A 23,612-nucleotide genomic window follows, 5' to 3' on the forward strand; every position below is an offset into this window, starting at 1 on the left:
AAGGGGAGCAGCTGGGACTCAAACCTGTGCCCATAGAGGATGCCATCATCACAGGCAGCAGCTTAACCCACTGTACTGTGGCACCAGCCCCAGGAACTGTCTTTGGATCTACTTGGTGGGTCTTGCATCATAAAGGAGCTTTGAGATGTTTATTAAATTAGTGATTGGTGATTGGCACCACCTAGGTTGCCTTATGAAATATTTTTTTATTTCCTTATCTATAGAACTGCTAGAGGTTGGAGGGACAGCGAACAAGCAAGCAGCACTACTGTCTCTAACCTTGAGTGATAGGGAAACTCCTAGCTTTGAGTACCCTTGGAACAGTCTGGTCTTGTTTTCCATATTGATCTTTCTGGTGGGGGTGAAATTCACACGTATGCATGTCAGTGAGTGTGACCAGCCTTTTCTATGGAGATCTGATTAGTTTAAGTTTAAAGCCACATTTTAGACATGACTTCAGTAAAGGTTACAGGCACTCTTTGGCTCTTAAATTTCATTTCAGAGCAAGAGGTCCCTAAGGGTTGGTTTGACTTATTTAATTACACCGTATAGAACTTGGGTAATAGTTTTATAAAAATCTTCTTCAAGGCAAATTGTGTGATTTAATACAAAGTGGTAAATTGGTAAACCTTTAACATTTGTGTCATGAGACAAGTGATTGAGATCATGATTAAATAAAGGGGAAAATGTAGGTGTATCATATTTGATGAGGAATGACAATATTTGTGTGTTTTTGATAAATCTAGAAGGAGTGAAATCTCCCGAGAAACATGATGTACCACTGATCTGAATGATACAACTGTTACGGACTCAACAATGAAAAAGCTTGTTGTCTTCGCAACTAACAATTACTAATGTATTCTAGCTGTAGGAGTGTGCTAGGTGCTGAATCCTAGAGGTGTAATCTGCGCTGGTATAGACCTCTTGTAGTGGGGAGGCAGAACCACATGTACTGATGTAGGTTGTGTGCTTCCATGGTAGCTTACCATGGGCCAGTGAGAGCTTGCAGATATACCTAGCATGTAGAAGGTTATCATTGAGTGCTGCACTAGTCAATCAAAGTGACTTGTCCCCACCCTCTTGGTGAATGGTTAGCAGTCTTGCAAGGTTTAGCTGAGACCCACAGTACTCCTGCAGAGTCACTTAGGACGTTTTGCTACCTTTATCCTGCACAGCATGCAGCGTGTGCTTCTGCCCCCAGCATTTTCAGTCCCTCAATGGTTGTGGAGCACCAGAGGGAGTGCAGGACAGGGAGGTCTGGGACACCCAGCCTCTCAGAGTAGAAAAAAAACTGTGACTTGCAGAATTGATATCATATATGGGGGTCTTCAAATTTATGGAAAATGTGTATTATGAAATAGATTTCATTTTTTGCATGAGAATAAATTTAATTTTTAATTCCAGTTTTCCCTGAACTTTTTGAAGTCTCCTCATAGTAACTAAGTAATATGGATCACCTGTCAGTAGACTTTTGATCTGTAACAGTTTAAACTTTTTTTCCTCTTCTGGTCAAGCCAGAGAAAAGGCAGAAACAAGCCAAAATCAAGTCTTTGGCTGAGACAAGAATCAGTTCTGTTCAGGGACAGTAATGTATTTGCTTCCACACTCCTGACTCTCCTCCCCGCCTTGAGGTATCCACCTTGCATGCACATATATGTTATGGAAAACATTCCAATTCAAAGGAAACTTTTTGTTTTGCCTCTGTTCTTGCAAACGATTTAATATTAGTTTACTTTTTTACATTCATGTGCAAAAGTCTAAGTTCATTTCACTGTTTTTTTCTAATCACAGGCATATGAATATGCACTAAAGCTCATTCACTTCCATAATACTGAGAGCTACACCATTGTCTTGTATCTTCTTGTTTAGGAAGTGGACACTATGTTCCCTTTGGCCAGTTGAAGAGGCCACATTTTATTGTCACCTTCAGTTTTCTTTCCTGTGTAAGATGAATTCATGATAAAAGTATGCTGAATCCCTAGTGTGAGCCAGGAACTACTTTCAGTATTGTGATAAACCCGTATAGACATGGTGCCTTTCCCTACAGTGGTGTAGTCCGGTAGAAGATGGATAGTTATATGGTAATGTTGGAATGTGATGAGAACTATCAAGAGGGCATTCAGAGGACTGAGTGGTTTAGGAGAGGACATTATTGCATAATGTTGTATTGGAAAGTTTTTTTTTTAAACTTTTATTTAATGAATATAAATTTCCAAAGTACAGCTTATGGATTACAATGGCTTCCCCCCCATAACGTCCCTCCCACCTGCAACCCTCCCCTTTCCCACTCCCTCTCCCCTTCCATTCACATCAAGATTCATTTTCGTTTCTCTTTATATACAGAAGACCAGTTTAGCATACATTAAGTAAAGATTTCAACAGTTTGCTCCCACACAGAAATATAAAGTGAAAAATACTGTTTGAGTACTAGTTATAGCATTAAATCTCAATGTACAGCACACTAAGGACAAAGATCCTACATGAGGAGTAAGTGCACAGTGACTCCTTTGTTGACTTAACCAATTGACACTCTTGTTTATGGCATCAGTAATCACCATAGGCTCTTGTCATGAGCTGCCAAGGCTATGGAAGCCCCCTGAGTTCACCGACTCTGATCATATTTAGACAAGGTTGTAGTCAAAGTGGAAGTTCTGTCCTCTCTTCAGAGAAAGGTACCTCCTTCTTTGATGACCTGTTCTTTCCACTGGGATCTCACTCGCGGAGATCTTTCATTTAGGTTTTTTTTCCCCCAGAGTGTCTTGGCTTTCTATGCCGGAAATACTCTCATGGGCTTTTCAGCCGGATCCACATGCCTTAAGGGCTGATTTTGAGGCCAGAGTGCTGTTTAGGACATCTGCCATTCTATGGGTCTGCTGTGTATCTCACTTCCCATGTTGGATCATTCTCTCCCTTTTTGATTCTATCAGCTAGTATTTGCAGACACTAGTCTTGTTTATGTGATCCCTTTGGTTCTTAGTCCTATCATTATGATCAATTGTGAACAGAGCTTGATCACTGGGACTAGTGAGATGGCATTGGAACATGCCACCTTGATGGGATTGAATTGGAATCCCCTGGTATGTTTCTAACTCTACCGTTTGAGGTAAGTCAGCTTGAGCATGTCCGGAATTGCACATCTCTTCCCTCTCTTATTCCCACTCTTATATTTAACAGTGATCACTTTTCAGTTAAGTTTCAGCACGTAGGAAGAATTGTGTATTGATTACAGTATTCAACCAAAAGTATTAAGTAGAACAAACAAAAAAAATACTAAGAGGGATAACATATCAAGTTGCTCATCAACAGTCAGGGTGAGGGCTGATCAAGTCACCGTTTCTCATAGTGTTCATTTCACTTTAACTGGTTTCCTTTTTGGTGCTCAGTTAGTTGTCACCTATCAAGGAAAACAAGTGATATTTGTCCCTTTGGGATTGGCTTATTTCACTCAGCATAATGTTTTCCAAATTCCTAACAGGGATCACTTTTCAGTTAAAATTTAAACACCTAAGAATAATTGTGTGTTAATTACAGAGTTCAACCAATGGTACTAGAACAAAAAAAATACTAAAACCGATAAAGTATTACATTGTACATCAACCGTCAGGACAAGAGCTGATCAAGTCACTGTTTCTCATAGTGTCCATTTCATTTCAACAAGTTTCCCCTTTTGTGCTCAGTTAGTTGTCGCCAATCAGGGAGAACATGTGATATTTGTCCCTTTGGGACTGGCTTAATTCACTCAGCATGATGTTTTCCAAATTCCTCCATCTTCTTGCAAATGACCGGGTTTCATTGTTTTTTGACTGCTGTATAGTATTCTATAGAGTACATGTCCCATACTTTCTTTATCCAGTCTACTGTTGATGGGCATTTGGGTTGGTTCCAGGTCTTAGCTATTGTGAATTGAGCTGCAATAAACATTAATGTGCAGACAGCTTGTTTGTTTGCCAATTTCATTTCCTTTGGGTAAATTCCAAGGAGTGTTATGGCTGGGTTGAATGGTAGGGTTATATTCAGGTTTCTGAGGAATCTCCAAACTGACTTCCATAGTGGCTTAACCAATTTGCATTCCCACCAACAGTGGGTTAGTGTCCCTTTTTCCCCACATCCTCTCCAGCATCTATTGTTGGTAGATTTTGACTACAAGAAGTTCCGTGAAAAAGTTATTATAATCTATGTGTCAAATACAGTATTGTTAATCTCCAGGAAGATCCTGGGAAGTGGTCACCTGCTAGTATACCTATCAGTGTTGACAGTTAACATACACACACATACACACACACACACACACTTTCCAAATTGTTATGTGTTATTTGTATATGTTGTAGAAAGAAAATTGGATGCACATTTGAATTATGAGAACAAGTGTCAAAACCAAAAATTAGTAGTTTTCTGTATATTTAAAAGAACAAAGGTCATTTGGTAGGTATTCAGGCAGATGCTTGTATTTTGTCCTCTGTAAAGATGTACTTTTTAATAATGCACTTAATATTGCCTGTGGTGAGGACTGTTTTTTTTTCTTTTTTAAACAAATGCAGAACCTGTGTAGATTAGTGATCTGCCTGCACATGACTGTATGCAGTACAATCCCATGTGAGACCCATTCACTGATGTGCCATAGCACTGTCCAATTGCTGTGAGGTTTCTAAATGCTTGTTCTTAATTACAATATCAATATGAGTGTGGAAATGGTATCAATTTATGGTCATACTTTGACCGGCAATGTTAATTTTATCCTCACAAAAAGTCCTGTATTTGTACACTTAGTTCTGTGTTTGTACATACAGACTTGCCATCAACTTATATAGCAAAAATATTACTCTGATTGTGGGCACAGCCTCAGCTGCCTGCTAATGCCTTGGTGGCTGTGAACACAGTATCCTTCAAGTATGGGTTCCAGTCCTTGGTTCCTGACTACATCATAGGGATTAGAAGCCTGCAGGGCCTGGCCTGAGTGAGTATAGCAGCTTTATTGACAACATTGACTCCTTCATTCATTCAACAAATAGTGCCTGAGAGGATGACATTTCAAGAGGGAAAGGAGTGAACTACACAGCTCTGCAGAGAAAGAACTTTCCAGAAAGAATAAATAGCAGAATGAATTGCTTGAGATCTGAGAGATGCGGTCAGGGGCACCACATCATTCAGAGCCTTTTGGGGTGCATTGTGTGGAGCAGGATGACAAACAGTTGGAAGACACTGAGTCAGGGTAGAAACAACATGATCGTACTGAAGCACTAAGGTCACGAGTAGCATGACGTGATTGTGTGTTGAGAACAGCACGCAGGGGACAGAGATGAAATCACAAAGATCGGTTAGGAGGCCACTTAAATGATCCAATCAAAGGGAATGAAGTTGATGGATCAGATGGCAGCCATAGAGATGGTGGAAGCGTTGAATTAGGGATATATTTTATTTGCCTTTTATCTTCTAGTGTTTCTTTACAGAGAACTATATGGTATGTAATGATCTGTAGTCACCCTACTGTACAATAGAACCCCAGAACTCCTTATTCCAATCTAGCTGGAACCTAGTACTCATCCATCTACCTTTCCCCATCACTCCCACCTCACTTTGCTCCCCATCCTCTGGTAACCACTATTATATACACAATTTCTATGAGATTACCTGTTTTTTTTTTTTAAGACTCCACAAAGACTTTTTTTAGAGTGAGATCAAGTCATAGTTCTCTCTGTTTGATTTATTTCACTTACACAATGACCTCCAGTTCATGTTGGTGCAAATGAAAAGATTTCGATTTTTATAGCTAAGTAATATTCCATTATTTATGGGTATCATATTTTCCTTATATATTTATCAGTATTCCAGTACTTAGATTTTGTCTTATGTCTTGGCTATTGTGAATAATGCTTCAATAAACATGGCAGTGCAGATGCCTTTTCAATGGACATATTTCATTTCCCCTGGATATATATACCGAGGGGTAGAACTGCTGGATCATATGGTAGTTCTACTTTTTGGTTTTTTGAGGAACTTCCATACTGTTTTCCAAGATGGCTGTAGTAATCTGCATTCCTACCAGCAGTGTGCAGAGCTTCTCTTTTCTCCACATTCTTGCCAAACCCTTTAATATTTTGCCATTTTTGGAAGGTTTGTTTGAAAGACAGAGTTGCAGAAAGAGGGCGAGGGGGAGAAGGTGGGGAGTAGAGAGAGAGAGAGAGAGAGATCAATCTTCCATCCACTGATTCACTCCCCAGAAGAACGCAATGGCTGGAGCTGGGCCAATCCAAAGCCAAGAGGCAGGAGCTTCTTCCTGGTCTCCCAAGAAGGTGCAGAGGCCCAAGCACTTGAGCCATCTTCTGCTGCCTTCCCAGGAACATTAGCAGGAAGCTGGATCAGAAGTAGAGCATCCAGGACTTGAACTGGTGCCCATAAGGGATGCTGGAGATGCAGGTGCAGGCTTAACATATTATGCCACATTGCCATCATGCTGGGGAAAAATTTTAAAGGTAGTTTTTTAACATATAATATGACCTAACATGCATTTAATAATCATTGTTTTTGAAAGTTTATCAGCCTCCCCTTTTTGTATGAGTATTTGTTTTACACGTGCTTGTGCACATATCTATACCTTTGTCTATGAGTTTTCTCATTGCGGACAGCTATTTGGAGTTATTTTTATTTTTAGTTACATGTTCTTCCATCACTGTTCTGGGGAATGCTGGATGGAATGGTTACGTTCATTTCTCTTTTTCTCCATCATGATTGTTTCCTGCAGTCCCATTTATTCTTGTCAAGTTTTCCTTCATGCCATCAATCTGCCTCATTTGTGTATCCATCCTGTTTCTTTTTCTTTCTTTCAGGGCTGCGAAGAGCCATAGATGGTCTTTTATTTGGTTGGTTTTCATTCTTGATGCATATACAAACCACTGGAGTATGCATTTTTGAATCTTATAGATGTCTTCCAGATAGAGCTTTATATTATTATGAAGATATTTGTCATTTGGGCAGCTCAGAAAGACTTTCTCCATGCGGCTCTCTGCTCACCTTTTATATTTTGCAGACAGCAGCTTGTCAGTTGACTTGGTATTCATGTCTCTTTAGTTGCCGCATTCTGTAATCACAGAAATTCTGCTGTTAATGGCACATCTCTGGTTTGAGGGTATGCTCTAGAAATTGCTGGTGGTTGCTGACCCTATTATTTTGGAGTGTATACTGAGTCTGTAGCTTCAAGTGATTGTATTTCATGTAGTATTCCATACACAGTTCTGTAAATGTGTCAGCTTAGCAAACATTTATTCAGTGTTCATGAGGTGTTATAAGTAATACTGTGTGGTCAATATGCTGTCTCTATAAGAATAACGATTTATAATGGAAGACAGACATTAAACTACTGAATAAAACTCATTATAGCGCTACAGATAGTGTTAAGTGCTGTGAAAACAAAAAAGCAGTGTATGAAGATGGAGCTAGAGGTACTGAATGCAGGTCAGAAAAGGCTCTTGGGGAGGTGACATTCTAGCACAGCTGTTCGATGTGAGGGACTACACCCAGTTTATGGAAGAGAGCAGCAAGCGCAGAGTGCATGAAGCAGAGCCTGGTGACTGAGGGTCACAGAAAGATCTGAGTGGCAGATGCTAGTTAGCTGGTGGGTGAGGTTGGAGAAGTAGCAGGGGTACTTCAAGAAGCTGATACGATACGGTGAAGGGTTTGGATTTTATTTTACGTCTAAGTCCATGGAGAATTTTCAGTAGAGTAGGCTGTGCGTTGGTTTGTGTTTGTCTTAAAAAAAAAGTCATCCTGGTTGCTCTCTGGGGAATAGATTGTAGGCTTGCAAGGCAGAGAATTTGAGACTCTTAAAGCAGTCTTTGTGAGCAGCATAAGTAGACTTGGGCTGTAAAAGTTGGCCTGAAGCTGGAGAGAAGTAGCAATGCTTGGATTAAGTCTTGAAGGTAGAGCAAATAAGCGTGTTATTAGATGGATACTGAGAAAAAGAAGCAAACCCAATTTTGGCCAGACAATGAAGTGAATTACATTGGATTACTGACAAGTGGAAGACTCAGAGAAAAGCAGGTTTGCAGGGAGAAAATATGGAGTTCCATTTTGGGATTGTTATGGACTCTTCATGGATTTCCCTACCTTCCCTTTCTTTGGAGGCAGTGACAGGTACAGGAGCTGAAGAGTGGGCAACCAGACTAGAGGTGAAGGAGGCAGTGGGACTGAGAGCTGCATAGGCAGCCAATGAAGTTGGTTATATATTCAGGAGATTGAGCAACCAAGTAAATATATTGAGGTTACAACAAACTATGTTTATTATTGACAGATAAGGAATTTATAAATATAGAATGAGGAAGATTAAAAAGAATTTGAAGATGTCAGACAGGAATTGGAAATTTAAAGTAAATTCATGGTTTTTAAAACATGAATATAAATGTAGATACTGAAAATCTATGCATATGACACCACTTTAAAAGTTTGTAGAAAATGGAATTAAGAGAGAAGTTTATTTTGATGCGAAAAGTTTGAAATCCATGCATATGGGAAGTCCTCAGAATGGTCATGGAAGATGTCTACAATCAAAAATAGCTAGATGAATTTGTAAATTCTGTCATCTCCTAAGAGGGAAATCAAAGTTCCTTGAAGGAACAGTTGATTGCAGGGTATGTGTAATGAGCCTGGGAAATATATTTCTCTAAGGAATTGAAGAACTCTTCAGGGGCCGGTGCTGTGGCTTAGTAGGTAAAGCTACCACCTGTGGCGCCAGTATCCCATATGGGTGCCGGTTTGGGTCCCAGCTGCTAGATTCAGTTCTCTGCTAATGTGCCTGGGAAAGCAGTGAAAGATGGCTCAAGTCCTTGGACCCCTTTATCCATGTGAGAGACCTGGAAGAAGCTCCTGGCTTTGGATTGGCAAAATTCTGGTCATTGTGGCCATTTCTGGAGTGAACCAGTGGATGGAAGATTCTCATTCTCTCTCTCTCTCTCTCTCTCTCTCTCATCTCTCTCTTGTCTCTCTCTCTCTGTCTCCTCTCTCTTTCTTTCTCTGGCTCTCTAACTCTACCTTTCAAATAAATAAATAAATCTTAAAAAAAATTCTTTCAGAGTGATAGGGTGTGTCATGAAGATGCAGAAGTTAGCTTGAAGGAGCGCACACTGGCCAGATACTGGATAATTTCAGCACTAAAGTAAATGTTGATGTTGTATACGAATAAGTGAGAGATAAGAAAAATTTCTTCTTTACAGCGGGGCGTTTTGTTAATGATGAAGAAGTGGGTAGTTCAAAAAAAAAAGTCATTATTTGGCATCTACCATAATGATACTTGATTCAGATGAAAGTTACAAATGGATCCTGATGTTGGTGGGAAGAAGTTAGATGAGACATTGAATGCTGTGTAGTATTGGGTTATCTCCCCATAAAATGGGTAGTTAAAAAAACAAGTCATTATTTGGCGTCTACCATAATGATAGTTGATTCATATGGAAGTTACAAATGGATCTTGATGTTGGTGGGAAGAAGTTTGATGAGACATTGAATGCTGTGTAGTATTGGGTTATCTCCCCACAAAATGCTTATGATTTACAGAGGAAAATCTGGTGACCAGATGATCTAGGTTAACCTCACCAGTCGTGACATACGTTGACATCATGTGATTCTTGATGAGAAAAGCTGAGAAAAGGTTAGTGTGATTTCTGAGGTTTTTCTGATAAAATGCCAACATGAGTTTGACTTTGAGGACACCTTTACAGTTTTTGCTTGAGGGACATCCTAAAGAGTGAAAGATTGGAACTCTTGAGAATTGTCAATATCACAAAGGTGGGGAAACACTGAGCAGCTATTTGAGAATAAAAGAGGTACAGCAAGGGAATGCCGCATTTGATGCTGGGCAGCAAGTGCAAGGGCTGCTGTTGACAGGCACAGCGTGTGCAGAGGACCTCTAGATTGGACTGACAGTGTGGTATCAGTTTCCTTATTCAGCTAGTGATCTGAGGTTCCAGAGGTGAATATTCTCTTGTGGAACGTTTACTCTGGTGAACATAGGGCAGATCAGCCCTTATGTCAGAAACTTGCTCTCTAAGAGTAATGAGAATGGGTGCAGTTAGATAAAGAAGGTGATTGGAACAGATGTGGTAAAACGTTAATGATGGAGACATTACAGTTCAGGGGATGCAGTTCCTTGTAGCATCCTTGAACCATGGCCAGCTATTTGTGTGGAGGTGAGGTGATGGCGGAGAGTTGGGTTTAGTACATATCAAGGTCTTTAAGGTTCCTGTGATAGAGAAACAGAGGAGGAGAGGATGAGTACTGGGCACCTGGTGGGGGGCCTGATAGTGCCAGACAGTAGAATCTATACTGAGTAGGGATTGAGAGAGGACACGCATGAGGAGGGAACTGTGGAGATGTTACGAGAGTGATTGGAGGGGCCAGTACCGTGGCTCACTTGGTTAACCCTCTGCCTGCATTACCAGCATCCTGTATGGACGCCGGGTTATAGTCCTGGTTGCTCCTGGATCATGTAAGAACCCTTGGTTTAAGACTCAAGTATGGCCGGCGCCGTGGCTCAATAGGCTAATCCTCCGCCTTGCAGCGCCGGCACATCGGGTTCTAGTCCCGGTCGGGGCGCCAGATTCTGTCCCGGTTGCTCCTCTTCAAGGCCAGCTCTCTGCTGTGGCCCGGGAGTGCAGTGGAGGATGGCCCAAGTGCTTGGGCCCTGCACCCCATGGGAGACCAGGAGAAGCACCTGGCTCCTGCCAGCGGATCAGCGCAATGCGCCGGCCGTGGCAGCCATTGGAGGGTGAACCAACGGCAAAAGGAAGAGCTTTCTCTCTCTCTCTCTCTCTCTCTCTCTCTCACTGTCCACTCTGCCTGTAAAAAATTTAAAAAAAAAAAAGACTCAAGTGTGCTGTCTTGAAGCACACTGCTTCTCTATTCTGTAGTGTGAACTCCAGGTCATTATTATGTAATTGTTAGCAGTCTTAATAGGTAAAAAAAGGCTGTGTTCTCTTTGATGGGTGCTCTTGTTACTCACGCCTCCTACCTAGGCTAGAAAGCAGAGTACCTTTAGATGTTTCTACATGCATGTGGAGCGACTCAGCTTTTTCTCTTTATAGCTTTGGTATAACTAGAATCTTCCCTCTCTGCCACCTTTGTTCCATGGCCCTGCTGCAGATTATTGTCATCCTTTGCCTCTTATTCTTGTTCTGCTCATCCTCCTCAAAAGCACCAGTCGTTTGACCAATACATGCACTCAGTAAATGGAGAGAATACAGGGAGGCACTTTGAACACGTAGGGGCATTTCTCTTATCAAATGCCTGACACGGGAATGTTACTGCTGATCTTGCTCTGATTAGATTTCTTTCTTCTTTCTTTCTTTTTTAATGATTTATTTTCTTAAAAGTCAGAGTTACACAGAGAGAGAAGGAGAGGACGAGAGAGAGGCAGAGGGAGAGGTCTTCCGTCTGCTGGTTCATTCCCCAGATGGCTGCAATGGCTGGAGCTGCTGCAATCTGAAGCCAGGAGCCAGGAGTTTCTTCCAGGTCTCTCACATGGGTGCAGGGGCCCAAGGACTTGAGCCATCTTCTACTGCTTTCCCAGGCCACAGCAGAGAGCTGGATTGGAAGTGGAGCAGCTGAGGCTCATGCCTGCACTGCAGGCAGTGGCTTTACCTGCTACACCACAGCGCTTACCTGCTAGATTTCCTCTTTCTAACATAGGCAGTACAGTACTGTCCTTTTGAGAGGAACAAAGGTTGTAAACCTCACATGTGAAATGAGAAGTTGAGTAAGAAGACCTTCAGGGGCAGGTATTTGATGTTGGATGGCATTAAGAAGCTGCTTGGAACACCTGCATCCCATATGGTATTCCCTGTTTCAAGTCCTGGTGTTGCTACTTTACTCAAAAAAAAAAAAAAAGAGATAAGGTTTTTCATTTGAAAGGCAGAGAGACAGAGAGGGAGAGAGATAGATCGATCTTCCATCCACTGGTTCACTCCCCAAATGGCCTCAGTGGTGGCTGGGACCGGGCCAGGCCAAAGTCAAGAGCCAGGAGCTTCATCTGGGTATCCCACAAGAGTGGTAGGGCCCAAGCACTTGGGCCATCTGTATTGCCTTCGCAGGCAATTAGGGAGCTGGTCCAGAAATGGAGCATCTGGGACTGGAAGTGGTACCCATATGGGATGCTGGCGTTGCAGGGGGCAGCTTTACCCACAACACCACAGTGCCAACACCTAGTGCTGCTTATGATGCAGCTCCTAGCTGATGTATCTAACATTGAGAAATGAGAGAAAAAGTACCAACATGATAACGTGCACGTAGAAAATGTCAACAGTGACCTCAGATGCTGCCTTTCTGTATTCTGTCTTGCTTTGTGGAAGATAGGATTTGTCCCATTTCAAACACATTCCATAGGTTAAATGCAGGGCTAGACTGTGAAGGGTGGTGACTGGCAAGCAGACCTGTGTTCTGTGGAGAACTGTGTAGATCACAGGTGTTCCGTGTCCTTGTGCAAGTGGATACGTAAGAGTCTGAATAAATAAATTGCAAAGATTTCCTGATGCGTGAGTCAGAGAATACGCCAGACAGAATGTTTGTAAGGAAGAAGAGAAGGAATGTGTACCAGAATCTTTTCTAAGTTAAACTCTTTTTCAAATTCTGTGTTAATAGGGTATGTAGTGCATATAATATCAAATTCTACACAAACTCTAGTAGTTGGTCTTGATGCAGTATTTTATTTACAGCTATGTCTTCCTTTTTTAAATTTTTTACTTTTTTCGATCTTTCTTATTTTTCATTGAGAGTTACACATGGAGAGGATGAGAGGCAGAGTGAGAGGAGAGAGAGGGAGGTCTCCCATCTGCTGGTCCACTACCCTGTTGGCTGCAAAGGGCAGAGCTGAGCGGATCTGAAGCCAGGAACCAGGAGCCAGGAGCCTCCCCGGGGTCTCCTGCATGGGTGCAGGGGCCCAAGGAGTTGGGCCATCTTCTGCTGCATTCCCAGACCGCAGCAGAGAGCTGCTTCGGAAGTACAGCAGCCGGGACTCGAACCGGAGCCCATATGGGATGCCGGCACTGTGGGCGGTGGCTTTACCCGCTACCGCACAGCGCTGGTCCCTCCCGGAAGCTGTTCCCCGTGGGATCCAGCTGTCTGCTAACGTACCTGGGAAAGCAGAGGGAGATGGCCCAAGGACGTAGGCCCCTGAACCCAGAAGGGAGCACCGGATAAAGTCCCTGGCATCTGCTTTGGCCTGGCCCAGCCCCGGCCTTTGTAGTCACCTGGGGGGTTGATCCCCCAGATGGACGCTCTGGCGAGAAAGAGCGCTCGTGATGCCGCTTGCATTGCTTCTCTCCCCATGCGGCTTCAACAGCATGCGCTGTGCCAAACAGAAGCCAGGGGGCAGGAGCTCCATTGAGGACTCCCAGGAGGCAGGGAAGTGGGGTGCAGAGTACCTGGGCCACCAGCGGCTGCCCCGCCTGGGTAAAGCCTGGAGGGGCGGGACTGGAAGTGACCCTGGGGGCGCTGGACGCGGGATGTCGCAGTGCGCAGATGCGTCCCGTTGCGCCATGGCGACGGCCAGTGAGGAGTGCGCCTGCGCCTGGCGCTGTGACCTGGAAGTGCACCCGCAGGCGCATCTGCAGCTGTGCTGGTGCTCAGGTAGGAGTCAGCGTCGTGTCCGCTCCTGCCCAGCGCTGGCACAAGCCTTGAGGAGCCATCCTCGACGTTGGTGGCCCACCCTGAGGAGACACAGTGAGTGCCCCCCAGGTTCAGGCCGGGTTCAGATGAGGCTGCAGTCTGAGGCGGCCGCATCAGTTATCTTGGGCTTCTGGAAATTTCTAGGTGCAGTCTTTTGCTTTGGCCGCTTCCGGAAGACTACACCTCAAGACTGCGTTCATGTTCCAGAGACACAGAAACGGCCTTCCTGCGGAGAGTTTGGCGTGGTGGCCTTCCTGTCACTGGGTAGGCGGGGCCCAGGGTGCAGAGCGGGGGTGGGGTGTGTGTGTGAAGGGTAGCTGGGATAGAAGGTGGAGGAGAGGGTGTAGGGGGGAGGTGGGAGGAGGGAGCGAGGGGGAAGGATGAAAAAGTGGCGTGCAGGTGTGGAGGCGAGGAAGGTAGGGGCAGAAACCCTCGTGGGGCAGAGGGAAGGGAGGGGGAGAGTGACAGGCATCCCGGTGAGTGTGTGGTTGGGCGTGGGGTGGGGAGAGGAAGAACTTTTCCCACGGCCCCGGTTTTCTGCCCCTGGCGGGAAGTAGCCTTGGCCGCATCCGTGAGAAGAGGCCTTGATCACGGCCTTTCTTCTCTGGGTTGTTCGGCAGTGTAAGGTGTGTGTGCGCAGGAAAACGGGCATGGGGCGCTCGAATTAATTTGCACCTAATCCGGTGACTTTCCACAGACGGCACACAGGGAGGAGAAAGCAGAAGCTTAGAGAAACCCCAAGAATCCTTCTTTGCTCTGTTCCAGCCTGCCCCAAGATTCTGACACCTCATAGTAAGTACGCGACTTTTTTCTATTTAAAGACTGGTTTGAAGGGCAGAGTTATAGATGAGGCGGTGAGGGAGAGATCTTCAGTGTGTGGGCTCACCCCGCCCAGGTGCCAGGTGGCTACAATGGCCGGTGCTTGACCAGGCCGGAGCCCAAGCCAGGTACTGTATCCAGTACTCCGGTGTGGGTTCGGGGGCCCAAGTCCTTGGGCCACTTCCTCTGCTTTCCTAGGTGTTTGAGGAGACAGCGGGATCACAAGTGGGAAAAGCCTGGGTGGGGCGGCGGTCGGAGCCATGGCATAGCGGGTGAAGCCGCCGCCTGCAGTACCAGCATTCCATGTGTGTGTTGGTTCGAGTCCCAGCAGCTCCACTTCCGTTCCAGCTCTCTACTGTGGCCAGGCAAAGCAGTTGAAGAGGGCCCAAGTCCTTGGGCCCCTGGACCTGTGTGGGAGTCCTGGAGGAAGCTCCTGGCTCCTGGCTTCATATCCACTCAGCTCTTTCTGTGGATGGTTGGCCGTGGTGGCCTTCCTGTCACTGGGTGGGTGGGGCCCGAGGTGCAGAGAGCGGGGAGGGTGTGTGTGTTTGAGGGGTAGTTGGGATAGAAAGTGGAGGAGGGAGGGGCTCAAGGGGGACGCGGGAGGAGAGAGGAAGGGAGGAGAATGAAAAGGTGATGTGTAGGTGTGGAGGTGAGGAAGGGAGGGGCAGAAACCTGCGTGGAGGAGAGGAAAGGGAGGTGGAGAGTGACAGGAGTCCTGGTGGGTGTGGGTGGTGGCGGGGTTTGGGAGAGGAAGAACTTTTCCCATGGCCTCGGTTGCGTCTTGGGTGTTTTCTGTCCCTGGCCAGCAGTAGCCTTGGTCGCGTCCTTGAGAAGAGGACCTTGACTCACGGCCTCTCTTCTCCAGGTTGTTCGGAAGTATAAGGTGTGTGTGCAGGAAAACGGGCATGGGGCGCTCGAATTAATTTTCACAGAATCTGGTGAATTTTCACAGACTGCACACAGACAGCTTGATCACAAGTGGGAATAGCCTGGGTTGTTGGGGATTTGGGGGTGTGGGGCGGTCAGAGCCATGGCATAGTCAGTGAAGCCACCACCAGCTGTACCAGCATCCCGTATGGGTGTCTTCCTTTTCTGTGATACTTTTCTCTCCTTCCCCTGACAGAGGTAAGTATCCAGAGCTTTTGGATGTATTTCATTACAGAAATATTTCTGTTACACACTCTTTATATATGTAAAGTACTTACCCATTTAATCACCATTTATTTGCTGTGTACCTATTTCATGCAAGACTGTGAGCTTGTCCAGGGCAGGACTTTATCTCTCTGCTTTCATTCCTGTAGTCCCTGGTCACAGTTGGTATTTGATATATGCAGAACTAACAGTGCCCTCACTGCTGCGTCTTGGGACAGGAAGTGATGGTTAATGAAGGCTCTGGTCACAAGAATAAAGGTCGGAGGGACAAGAAAGGATGTTTAACACAATCAGCATTAATGAAGCACTTTCAGTTGTCAGGCTTCTTAAGGTACCGTTGTCTCATTTCTAAATAACAACACAAGGAGGGGAAGCAAGAGGTTTTTTTGTTTGTTTGTTTTTGTTTTTTTGAATTATACCACATTGTCCTGTCTAATTCTCTTCAAAGGTCTGTGAGGGAGGCACTTCTGATAGCCTTTTAAATATTAGTTAAAGGAAGTGGGAACCTGCCCTAGGCCATATATCAAGATCAGTGAAGTTCCAGTTTAAATCCTGCTTTGCTTGCCCCAGAGCTGTGTCCCTCCTGGGGTTGGAACCTCAGCTTCCATCGGTTCCAGAGTTGGGGTATCAGAGAGGTGGTAGCCAGAGAAAACCAGTGGTCCTAGTCTTTGGGCTTGTCTGTGTGTGGAGCATAAATAACTACAGGGACTTGAGCTGTGTCACTAAGGACCCTTCTTGCTAATGCTGTGGCCTCATGCTGTGATTTGTTAACATAGGTCTTGTGTCCTGGTTCACACCAGTGGGGAGTCTTGAGCTGTTGGCGGGGGGCGGGGGGGTCTGAGGAGGGTACCTTGCCACCCTGGGACTGGAACTGACTTTTAAGAGGGACCTTGAGGTATGAAAGGAGATTTGCTGGTAGGGTTAGGACCAGAGGGTTTGAGGAGTCCTCAAGGTCCCTGGTGATTAGTCTTTTTAAAATTTATTTATTATTTATTTCAAAGGAAGAAAGAAATATTTCATGCGTTAGTTTACTTCCCTAATGCCCTCAACAGCTGGAAAGGTATGTGAAGCCAGGGTCTGGGAACTCAATCCAAGTCTCCCATGTGAGTGGCAGGGATGTAAGTACTTGAGCCATCACCTGCTGCCTCCCAGGTTGGAGTAGTAGGAAGCTGGAATCAGGACTTCAGCCAGGACTTGATCCTGGGCACTCTAACATGAGCTGTGGGGATTGCAGTAGAGGCTTAGTCGCTATACCAAAAGCCCATCCCTGATTAGTCTTCAGTTCCCTCCTTCAAAGTGTGGCTGGCTACTTGGGAGGGGTTTACCTCACCACTGCTAACTGGGCCTGCTGCACAATTTTGTGAGGACCTTGTTCCAAAGGCAGGGGTAAAGGGCCACTAAAGATACTAAAACATAAAGCTCTTTCCTTTCTTCCACCTACCTCCTTGGCTCAGACTCATGCTCTTTTGACTGGCTTACAAAACACAAGTTCAAAGACAGAGTTTTGAGGATTTTTAAGACACCACCAGCAGAGGTTTAAACCCAGTGCAGGCCCTTCAGAGAGCGAGCCGTGTGACTGTTTCTGTGTGACCATGTAGGCTGCATGCCCATGAGGTTGGCCCTGGCTGCTGAATATAACCCATTGGCTTTAACCAGTCCAGGTCTAATCCTGTGACACTCCAGGGCACCTGGGCAGACTTATGTCTTATTAAATCAGCTCCCTGAGGATTGTGTGGACTAGTTAGTCATACTGTCTCGTGATCACGCTCCTCGATTTTCTTAGAGACCTCTTGTCTTGTCTAGCTAGGACTGGTATCTTTTTCTAGAGTAAGGCTCCTCACCCCTGACCTAGAGCACTGAGAGGAACTGGAATGCTGCTGTGTGGCAGAGACCTCCTGCAAGTTCTCTGAGCAGTACTGGGTCCCCACAGCTCCGCTTAGTGTTTCTATGGTACCACACTTTGAGAACTGTGCTCGCAAATGACTCATGGGACAGTCTGTCCCTGCTCTATTCCTGCTCTGAGCCTGGCAATCAAGGTCCAGACAAGGCCCCTGATAGAAATGTTGCATCCAAGCAGCCCCCTTATAACTAAGATCACCTCAAGAGCCCCACAAATGGATCTTGGACCAGAGGTCAGGACTTTATGTGCAACTTGAACACTTCCTGCCTTGGGAAGTTCACTGCCCCCACCCAAGGACATGTTCTGAGCTGCTTGGTCCTAGGTGTAGGGGCTCTGGCCTCTGGAAATGTACTGAGTTGACTTCTGAGTTTCCAGATGCCAGAAAACATGTAACAGAGTTCCTCGGATCTGTGTGACCACTTGGATATCCAACTGTGATTGCAGACACCCATGGTGAAGACTTTTGAGTGCCGCCTCATGGTGGAGCTGAGTGCTTCCTGCTGGGACTGTGGGATCTTCCTGGGATGCCAGGGTGGCACAGCAAGCCATGGTGCTCTGGAGGCTGTCACTAAATCTGTGTGTAGCTTAGAAGGTAAAACTGTGTCTTTCCAGTAGTATGGAGCAGAGCCTCAGGACGAGGAGATGGTCCTATCAGAACTTGATGCTGGGGCCGGCGCTGTGGCACAGCAGGATAAAGTGTTGGCCTGCAGTACTGGCATCCCATATGGGTGCTGGTTCATGTCCCGGCTGCTCCACTTCTGAGCCAGCTCTCTGCTAAGCCCTGGGAAAGCAGTAGAAGATGACCTGAGTCTTTGGGGTCCTGCACCCGTGTGGGAGACCTAGAAGAAAATTCTGGTTCCTGGCTTTGGATCAGCTCAACACTGGCCATTGGCAGTCATTTGGGGAGTGAACAAACTGTTGGAAGACCTCTCTGTCTCTGTCTGTCTCTGTCTCTCTAACTCTTTCAAATAAGTAAAATAAATCTTTTTTAAAAAAGAACATAATGCTAATGTGTGCATTTGTTCTAACTTGGAAAGGAAATCTCATTCCTCTGCTTCAAGTCACCTTGCAATTCAGGAAGGGCAGCATTTTTTTTGCGTTAGGCTTCTTGCTTCTTCTCTGCTGGCTTCTCCCTTGTAAATTATCATGTAGCATCATCCTTTGCTCTGGTAGGATTCATTTTTAAAACCGTGCTTTTTCTCTTCTTCATCAGAATAGTTCAGAAAGTTAATGGGAAATGGAATCAAAAGATACCTTTATTTTAGTGTAAAATTTTTTTAAGTCCACGCATATTTTTTGTAATACATATTTTTATATAATGTTTGAAGATCCCTCATGTATCATAACAAGTCTTTACAAATTTTGGTCATTGTCTTGGTCCTTTAGTTATTAGGAATAAATTATTTTGTTAGGTTGAAATTAGCCTATTTGAATTAGTGCCGGATCTCATTTGCTGTGACATAAAGAATTGCTTTATGGATAATGAAAGCACCTTAATGATGTGGTCTAAAGGAGAAAACAATATTACTGCAGCTATTAACACCAGGGGACTTCTCCCTGACCTCTTAACAGTGCCCTGCAAACTGTACATTATTGCACTTTTGAGGATCCAGGGGCTGAAGTCTGGCCTGAAGGTATTTTAGAGAATGCTCCATGTGGGAAAGTCATAAGAAAAACAGAGGAATATAAGTAGCAGTTAATGAGAAGGCAGAAGAGACTACTAGAATTGAACTGACCACAAGGTTTGCTGGGATTTTTTGAGCAGCACAGCACTAGGTTGTCTGTGTTGGGCACCAGATACAATCACTACAGCCTTGTGAAGTTAGAAACTATGCCGTTCTGCAGAATTCAGTTTGAGACTCACTAATAGGACTCAGCCTACAAGGAATGCAGATGAGACAGAGCATCTCTGACCTTAACAGAGGCAGTGTGATTGGTCATTCTTTACTTTCCCTTTATATTGCTATAGCAACTTTAAAATGCCTTTTGTTTAAAAACCTGAGGAAATGTATGTGAAAAGTCATTTTGGCAATCTTTGGTCATCAGTAAATTCACCATCTTACGTGTGTTATAACTTACTGAACCCGTGGTACTAGGAACTTGATAGAAGTTTGCAGCATTAGACTACAATTTTCTGCTTGCTCAAAACTGAGGGAGTTGGAGCTTACCCAGCATAATTAGAAATGTACCCTCTATTTGAAGCCTTGGCAAGAACAATAATTTAGTATCGTGGCTGTGTGGCACTGGTAGAATGTGTTGTTCAGTCCTGAGTTTGGGCAACTTGTTTGTTTATGACAGAAAACAGCTTTCAGAAACTTCCTGGTGGATAAAATACGCTTTTCACAATCTGGTGGTTTCATTGCTTTTTTCCTAAAGGTTTAATTTTCCCTTCGAGTGCAGGCATGTTCATTTTATCAAAGCTGGCATTTTCTCTTCTTTAAAAATTAAAGTCTTGAGTATTCTGAAGAAAATTTCGCAACCATTAGGGTATATAAGTGCGTGTCCTGTGAGCATAATTACAAGGATGAAATGCTTTGCTTTTGAGTAGTAGTGGACCAACACTTGGTGTGCTAAGCAACATAGTTTTTATTCTATTTTGTGGTTCAAAGGCTGCTTACTACTGCTCCTGATCTTAGATTATCTTAGTCCTTTTTGTCAAATGGATTTAGAGCGCACAGCACCTTTTTATCCACCTTCTCTCTGAAAAGCAGTGGGAGATAGAGCAACTTTTTTAAAGATTTATTTATTTATTTGCGAGGTAGAGTTACAGAGAGAGAGGTTTTCCGTCCAATGGTTCACTCCCCAAATGGTTGCAATGGCCAGAGGCGAACCGATTCAAAAGCTGGAGCCAGGAGCTTCTTTGAGGTCCCCTACATGGTTTCAGGGGCCCAAGAAGTGAGGCTATCTTCTGCTGCTTTTCCAGGCTATAAGCAGAAAGCTAGATTGGAAGAGTAGCATCGGGGGCACGAACCGCACCCATGAGGGATGCTGGCGCTGCCGGAGGGATGCTTTACCTACTTTACCACGGCGTTGGCCCACAGAGCAAATTTTTAAGCCAAGAGCCAGGAGCCCAAGAGCTGGGCCATCCTCCGCTGCTTTCCCAGGCACATTAGCAGGGAGCTGGATTGGAATCCGAGTACCAGAACTCGAACTGCTGCCTATATGGGATGCTGGCACCGCAGGAGTGGCTTTTAATTCTTCCTATGACTTTAATTTAGCTACCCGGGAACTTTAATTTAGCTACCTGAGCTACCAGAGCAGAGGCTAGGACAGGTGTTCCCAGCCTCATTTTATGGGTCAGGAATAAATAAAGCCTGGAGTATTGGCTGCATTTGTTCATCTGGAACTTGATACCAGAGCCCAGAATTTTAGTTTTATAAATGTTGAAGATTTTTGGCTCCAGAATTTAAATGAAGTTCAGCATCTTTACTTTTTGTTATTCTGAATGTGATTTACTTGTCCCTGAAGTGTGCACATCACAAAATTTATTATTTAGAAAGTGGAAGTTGAAAAAGAAAATGGAAGATACTCCTCAGTTCTGTTTGGAGATGTCCGAAGCACTGTTGACAGTTTGGTGTGCTCTCTTACAGATGCTTTTCCTCCCTTAAATTGTGTGTGTGTGTGTGGGTGTGGGTGTGGGTGTATTGTGTGTGTACAGTGCTCACATGCACATAGAAATGACTTTGTGCAGAACTGTGCTCTTAATAGGATAGTTTCCATCTTTCTTTTTATACTTGACAGTATAGTAAACTATAAACCTTATAAACACAATAAACATAGATCATTTTATACATATAGACATTATAAACACATAGATCTAATTCTCTTCAATGACTGTATAAGATTACATTGTATTCCAACATAAGGGGTTGCTATTTTGTGTGATAATTCTGATTTTTTTTGAGAGGCAGAGTGGACAGTGAGAGAGAGAGACAGAAAGGTTTTCCCTTTGCCGTTGGTTCACCCTCCAATGGCCGCCGCGGCCGGTGCACCACGCTGATCCGATGGCAGGAGCCGGGTACTTATCCTGGTCTCCTATGGGGTGCAGGGCCCAAGTACTTGGGCCATCCTCCACTGCACTCCCTGGCCACAGCAGAGAGCTGGCCTGGAAGAGGGGCAACCGGGACAGAATCCGGCACCCCGACCGGGACTAGAACCCGGTGTGCCGGCGCCGCAATGCGGAGGATTAGCTTACTGAGCCGCGGCACCGGCCGATAATTCTGATTTTTCACCATTAAAATAATGCGGCAGTGATCAACCTGGAATGTGCATACTTGAGCATCCCTGGAACTGTTTTGATGACCTGTGTTATTGGAGAATTGCTAAGACAAGAACAGTCCTGTTTAAAATTTTCCTAGGTCCTTCAACATTATTCCGCAGGGTTGCATCCATCTAGACTTCCACAAACAGTGAGGTAAATTTCCTGTGCTTTCCATCAACACCGGGAGTAAAGCATTGTTGGTCAGTGTACATGGTGCTTAACGTGGAATCTGGTGTTTTCTTACTTACATAGGTTATGATTTCCAACTATCGCCAAGAGGTAAACACTAGAGTTAGGTTTAGGCTGTGGTTCTTGCTGGTATGCCTCTGTTTTAAATTTCATCTCACATCAGCTTGGCATCAAGATTTCCAGCTTTCCAAAGCTGGCCACACATTTAAAGCAAGTGTCTCAACCAGTTGTTAGAGGAAAAGATACAGCAGTGGTAACGATGATGCTAAATGAATATGATATCTGACACCTCATCACCTAGTTGAAATATCTTTGTGTTTACTTGTTTTCTGGAATAAAAATAATTCAGGCTTATCGAAACTATACATTTTCATTCCTTCCACAAATGAGACAATCTAGTTTCTGACTCACTGGGCTTCTAAAATTCTGTGGGTAGGGGCTAGTGTTGTGGTGCAGTGGGTTAAGCCATCACCTGTAATGCCAGCATCCCACCCTTGTTTTCTTTCTGTAATCCAGTAGTTGAAAAACAGCCACCACTCCCAATGCATGAGTCCTATAAAAGCAATTTCACTTTATTTGAACACTCTAAGGAGAAAAAGCAGATGAGTATGTATTGTACCTAAAGAGAAAAACTCTGTCAAATTTTAAATCGAATGGTGGAATAAATTCCATGACAAAAGTGAAGCAAACAATTGACCTGTGGCCCCACTGCGCTGGTGCCTGGCTTCACTGCCTACTGGGGACAGACAGCAGGAGCCCAGGAGAAGCCTGGAGCCACACCCCTGCGCGGGCTTGGTCTTTGTTTTTTGATTGGTTGGAGCCTGCAGGTAATCCAACCAGAATTGATGTATGCTGTTGAATACCGAGTTTATAAAAGGGGTGCTCAGTGCTGCTGTTTCCCTTTTCTCTTCTTGGTGTCCAGCGCCGTGGAGCTCTTCATTGGAGCATGTGCTAAGCCCTGGCCCTAAGAACAAGGAGGTGAGCAGCCGAGAGCAACACCTGCAGGAAGGGCCGGGCTGCCGGTAGTAGATTCAACAGGACCCTCAGGTTTGTCCATCCTCGCCTGGTGAGTCTTCTTGAAATGTTTGTGCATATCATACGCCGGTCCTGGACACAGGCAGGGGACACTTGGGCCTTTAGGAGCCATTGGGAAGGAAGAATAAATTGTATGTTATAAATTGAATACTGTATTTTATATGATAACCTTTTATTATATATTATAAATTTCATATCATATGTTCTAAATAGATTTTAAATTGTATATTGTAAACCATATATGTGCTCGGAGGTATCACAGACAGTTCCAGGAGGTGTGAGCCTACCTGGCTGAATTCTGATGCCAGGATGGGTGAACCAGCAGGTGCCCGCAGGTGAGTCATCTTCTTATAGGTGGGCAATTAAGATGCCCAGCAACTGTGTTGATTTCCAGGTCTCTTGTTTTATTTTCTGGATTTATAGTTCTACTTAGTGGATAGGAGCTGAGAAAGTGGATCTGGTCATCCAGGAAGGAAGTTCCTGCTCACAGGCTTTGCTTCCTGTTTTTCCTAATTTGCTAAGATAGTTTCTCTCAGTTTGCATTGAAGGTTCTCCAACACAGCAGTAATAACTTTGACTGCTAAACCCAAAAAGATGGTTGTACAT

At 44.6% G+C, this 23,612-nt stretch overlaps 1 long non-coding RNA gene across 4 annotated transcripts in view; it reads left to right on the top strand.

Moving 5' to 3' along the window:
• Positions 1-23,612, top strand: part of LOC103346136 (uncharacterized) — a 114,139-nt gene that overhangs the window by 65,909 nt on the left and 24,618 nt on the right. For 3 of the 4 annotated variants that reach the window (XR_016218335.1, XR_016218334.1, XR_016218333.1), the window contains exons 6-8: positions 13,792-13,911; positions 14,345-14,439; positions 22,894-23,037. This is a non-coding gene — a long non-coding RNA (uncharacterized LOC103346136). The remainder of the gene's footprint in view (positions 1-13,791; positions 13,912-14,344; positions 14,440-22,893; positions 23,038-23,612) is intronic. The other variant, XR_016218336.1, reaches the window with a different exon arrangement.

The sequence above is a fragment of the Oryctolagus cuniculus genome, chromosome 12 (assembly GCF_051225735.1).
Source record: "Oryctolagus cuniculus isolate XC-2025 breed Fujian yellow rabbit chromosome 12, ASM5122573v1, whole genome shotgun sequence".
Lineage (NCBI taxonomy): Eukaryota > Metazoa > Chordata > Mammalia > Lagomorpha > Leporidae > Oryctolagus > Oryctolagus cuniculus.